Genomic DNA, 6,000 nt, shown 5'->3' on the forward strand with positions numbered 1-6,000 from the left:
CCCCTTGATACTTAGAACACTTAGATTTTAAGATTTGTGTCCCAACCAACTCCCACCAAATTTCAACCAAGTAGTGAGTTGCGTTAGTCGGTTGAATGACTTATACTGGCTGCATTTAGATCAACATGACATAAATTACATGTATCGCTTGTGCGGTAAAGAGAATTCAGGGTATTATCTTAAAGTTAGGGACACCTAGGTATGGTTTATATCGTGCCTCCCAACTCTAACAGAAACTCGGCTAGAGAATTTGTTCAGGTGAGCGGTAATTGGCATGCTAATGAGCTCTCTTGCTCGACCTCGCCCCGAGATATTGGTCAGTACCATTACACCAGATTTGTTTTTACCATGCAATGTTTTGCTGTTCATTTATAATTATCTTTATGTTTTATCTATATACTTACAACTTTTTCTTATGGTGGTGCAGATGGAAAAAGGTTCAAGCCGGATATCAACGCAGTACATGTTCGAGACTTGAACTTTGTGCCGAGATCAAAAATTGTCATACATTACGACAATCAGTTACGAGCCTCTCATCTCATCCTTGGGTGTACTCTAGTGTATACAAGCTACTAGGATCCCAGTCAACCACTTATAGTGGGAAGCCCCTTGTCGTTGTATTTAGGCGTTCGGCACCGAGGGTTCTTACCACCTGGGCTGACACTTGGTGAAGCCCAAGATCTCGGTCCTTGGATAATTAGAGTGAGCTCGTTAGTTCCCATGAGAGACTGATCAACAGACACTATCTTTCACAACCATGCTGAACACATCCTGGTAATTAGAGTGAGCTCGTTAGTTCCCGTGAGAGACCATGCTGAACACATCCTGGTTGTGGAGCCCCGCGAAGAAGTTCAGGCTGTTGAGCCAATAGAAGCTAAGTCGGCTGATTCTTCAGAGGCTGACATCGAGGATCTGGTAGACAAAATGGTGGTGTGTTGGAACATGACGGCCGACTGATTCCTACCTTGTGGGCGGTCCACCGTGCAACAACAAATCCTAAGTGGCAATCAGCCTCCTCCTTGTCCCACCCCCCCCCCCCGGTGGTGAAATAAAAAAAAAAATTAAAAATTTAAAAATTAAAAAAAAAAAACCCTGAAATTCCAATCAGCCTTCTAATAGGCCAGAAGATGTGCCTTTGAGAATTCCTCCCACACCGACCACAGCTTCCGTGACCATCCGAGAACCCGCTATAGGCACCCCATCCACCTACACAGGTGGGTTCTAATGTAGCTTCCTCCTCAACACCCCTTGTTACTGGATGGCAAAGCACCTTCATGCTCGGGGATGAACCTCTTCCCATGACCTCTTAGTCTACCGGGGAGGATGGGTGAATCGTTAGAAGTCTCGGACAAGGTCTACAATTGCCGAGTGATGTACGCTACTTCTTAGACTATAGCGACGAGGTATTAGCTATTAGACTTGAGTGGCATACTATTGCAGTAACACTTATTCTTTGCCTATTTAATTCTTGCTATGTTATTTCTTTACTTACACATTTACCTTCATTGTACTGACAGGCAGCGCAGCTGGCCTATATGATGGAAGACCGGTTGAAGAGTGCAACGGAGGAGGGTGACAAGGAAAAGGCATTAAAGGAAGTTTCTGAAGCCACTGTAAGAGAGAAGAGCACAGCCACCGAGAACATTGAGGAGAGGGCAAGAGTTGCTGAGAAGGCCTGAGTACTAGCCGAATAGAAGGTCGCAGAAATGGAGACTAAATTAGGGGAGATAGAGCTCAGATTGATTGGAGCCGAGAGCATAATCTCGATGAAAGACAAGGAAATTGCCGAGTTAAAGGTTGCCTTGGAGGAGAGTAAAAAAAAATTTTATAACATGGGTTTTACAGACACCGAGAACTCGACTGAGCCAATCATGTTCCAGTTTTGGCAGTACGAGTTCGGTAAAGGATGAATGGCGGCAGCATTAGCCATGGGAGTGCCTGAAGATTCACCTTTCAGAAATCCTGACCAGATTCCTCACCTCGAACCCCCTCCTTTAGTTTAGAACCTCACGGATGTCGATGAAGAAGATACTCCAAGTATGAGGGAATTGGTGTAAGAGATTGACTCTCATGCTGAGTTGACCGACCTCGAGATCACCAGTGATCCAAATGCCATACAGAGTTCAACTCAACCTCAACTTCCAGACCCTAATTTCCAGCTTGCTGTGTTACTCCAGTCTAGCTAGATCAGCTGCAAGATCCCACCATTTGAAAGAAGAGAAAGTTTTATTTAGCTTTATTGCTATTTCCCTTTATTTCTTTATTTTAAATTGCCTATGGTCATCAGGATGTGGTGACAGGACAGAGTCATCTCAATTTGGATGACAAATACTTTTATTCTTCAACAAACAATTAATGATACCATAGCTTGTTAAATTTGAATTATTTTGGGTTATTTCCTTTTCTCTATTCAATTTTCACGGCTCGTATTGCTTGGTGTTTTATACTGCATGTTATTTTCTTTGCTAGATTTCTATCTTAGGAAATGGGGTAAGGTTTCCAACTGAACGGTGATTGAGGTCGAATCGAACCTAGGTTTCTATCCTTAGAAAAAATTAGATTAAGGTTTCCACCTGGTCAATGACCAGGATCGAACCAAGCTAAGGCTTCCGCCCTTAGGAAATTTAGATTAAGGCTTCCACCTAGTCAGTTACTACGATCGAACCGAGCCAAGGCTTCTATCGTTAGGAAATTTAGATTAAGGTTTCCACCTGGTCAGTGACTAAGATTGAACTGAGCCAAGGCTTCTATCGTTAGGAAATTTAGATTAAGGTTTCCACCTGGTCGGTGACTGAGATTGAACCGAGCCAAGGCTTCTGCCCTTAGGAAATTTAGATTAAGGCTTCCACCTGGTCGATGACCGGGATCGAACCAAGCTAAGGCTTCTGCATTTCCACCTTGTTAGTGATCGGGATCGAACCAAGCCAAGGCTTTTGCCCTTGTCGGTGACTAGGATCGAACCAAGCCAAGGCTTCTACCCTTAGGAAATTTAGATTAAGGTTTCTTCCTGGTCGATGACCGAGATCGAACCGAGCCAAGGCTTCCGCCCTTAGGAAATTTAGGTTAAGGTTTCCACTTAGTCGATGACCGGGATCGAACCAAGCCAAGGCTTCTATCCTTAGGAAATTTAGAAATAAATTATGATATGGTCAAACTCACGCCCTACTTATTCATTATGATTTACATACTGAGTATCGTTCATACCAACCACTGAAGTTTTTACATGCATAATGATAATATTTTTTTAAGTTTTGTACATTCCATGGATGAGGAAGTGGCCTGTCATCCATACCCTCTAGATAATATGCTCCTGCTCCAGCTATAGCAGTGACTCTGTACGGTCACTAGCACTAAACTCTCTTGTTTTCACATCTTTATTTGTAATGTTAAGCCAACTTCTGCTGGTAGTTTGCCAAATGGATCATCGCTTCTTCTTGACACTCCTCTAATGAGTCGAATTGCCTTACCATTGATTCTTCATTCATGATCGGGGAGAAATCCAAAGTCCTCATGCTACACAAGCTTATTTTTACTAGTATAACTGCTTCTACTCCGTATGCCAAGGAATAAGGAGTTTCACCTGTTGATCTTTGCGGTGTTGTCCTGTATGCCCACAACACGTTTTGCAATTCCTCAGCCCACCTTCCTTTTGTTAGTAGCTTCGGCTTGGCCATAGGCCTGAGCGTATGCCGGGGTTGAGTACCTGTTCTTTTTGCCGAGGTTGCTACAATACTTACGGAAGGCTTTACTATCAAACTGCAATCCATTATCTGACACTAAAGATTTTGGTACCCCGAACCTCGTGACTATGTTCTTCGAAATGAACTTTTTAACATCCAAACTCAAATATTGGCTAGTGCTTTGGCTTCAACCCATTTCATAAAATAATCAACAATCACCAAGGTGAATCTTTTGTTCCTTGTAGCTTAGGGAAATTGACCAATGATGTCTAGCCCCTACTGCGTAAAAGGCCATGGATTACTAATGGGATTTAGACTTGCTACTAGCTGATGTATCAATGGGGTGTGCTTTTGACACTACTCGCACTTTTTGACTTAGTTAGCAGCATCTCTTTGCATTTTGGACCACCAAAATCCTTTGTCATTGCTCGGTAGGTCAACGACCTCCCTCCAACATGGTTGTCGTAGACCCCTTCATGAAGCTCGGTTAAAAGGTAATGACTTTAGTGGGATGGAGGCATAACAGGTAAGGTCCCCCAAAAGATCTTCAGTACAATCTATGGTCTTCAGATAGCCAAAACCGAGCAGAAATTCTACGCACCTTATTAGCTTCTTTGCTTTTTCTTGGTAAACGGTTCTTACCAATTCATTCATTAATTCAAACAAACAATAAATCTTTTTGTTCATATTATAATTAAGTCTGAATTCCTTGAATGATTCTGGTAGTGACAGTAGTATCATATCAACTTGGGATTCTCCATCAATATCGGCACCTAAAACCTTCAATGTATTCAGATTAGAGATCATTGTAAGACAATGCTCCCTCACTGAACTGCTTTCATCCATTTTGGTATTATAAATTTGCCTCATGGTTTCTTGCCTTGCAGATCGGCCTTGCCCACCAAACATCTCCTTCAGACTTAGCATAATGTCTGAAGTTAGTTCTACATCCTGCATTTGATGTTGTAGAACATTTGAGATAGATGCTAGGATGTAGCACTTGGCCATTTCATTAGATTTCTGCCAACGATCATATTGTTGTTTTTCCTCAAGAGGAGCATCTAATGAAGGAAAGCTAGGACATGGTTGAGTAAGCACATATTTGTGCTCTTCAGCTGTAAGAACAATGTCCAAATTTCTTTTCTAGTCAACATAGTTGGATCCAGTTGGTTTGTTTTGATTAAGAATTGTAACAAGTGGGCTTAAATGATGCCATGTTCAAATCTGAAAATAATAAACATAAATATAATAAGTAAACTGGACATTATCAATTTAGCATATAAACATATAATATGGAACCTTATAAAACCATAAAATAATATATGCAACGACAACCCAATCCATGTCTATAATTCCTTGGTATCAAGTTTATTATAAACACATTAATTGATTGAGAGCTATTAGTGCTATCATGATAACTCTTATCATACACTAATAATATGTCGTATTACCTTTAGCCTCTAAGTAATAATAACATAGCTCCTTTGGGAGGTTAACATTACACTTAGTCTAGTGTACACCATTATCTAGAATCATGTGTAGCCACATTTCATCTCCCTTATATTGTTTAAACTTGTAGTACCATGGAACAAAATACCCTCCTTTCGGATCGCGAGGCATATACGCCAAGACGAGGTGCTTGTCCACACTACTTTAAACGGGTTAGTTCAATCTTGTAGTACTATGAAGTAAACACCCTCCTTTGGGATCGCGAGGCATTTACGCTAAGATGAGGTGCTTACCCACACTACTATGAACCGATAATGGAGGCCATGAGATACAACCCTTGTATCTCTCTCCCACTAGACGTTTTAAATTAAAGGTTTTTATTTTGTAAACATGTGTAATCTAATCACACATAGCCTTGCACTTTAAACATTTGAAAACACATAGAAAAAATTCAAAATTCCCTTCAGTGGCATTTTCACGAGAATCTCGCGACTAAGCTCTTACCGCGAAAGTGAAATACTGAAAACACAAAATTTAGACAGAAACTTTCACTACTGTCTCATGACTGTTTCACAACTAAGTTGTTCCCGCGAAAATGAAATCGTGAAAACGCAAAATTTAGACAGAAACTTTCGCGACTGCCTCGCGATTGTTTCACGAGTAAAGCTTACCCACGAAAAACCAGTGTTTTCAGTTTTTGAAGGGAAAATCTGAATAGTTTTCAATGGTTTTTATGAATAAACAATCACCATATGAACATGATAAGTAGAATTTGCTATCAAAACTGAATTCCATTGATGTTATAGCCTTAAAGTTCAATTCAACATACTTGAATTCAAATTCAAACAACATCATAACATCAATATCAGTT

The sequence above is a fragment of the Quercus lobata genome, chromosome 5 (assembly GCF_001633185.2).
Source record: "Quercus lobata isolate SW786 chromosome 5, ValleyOak3.0 Primary Assembly, whole genome shotgun sequence".
NCBI lineage: Eukaryota > Viridiplantae > Streptophyta > Magnoliopsida > Fagales > Fagaceae > Quercus > Quercus lobata.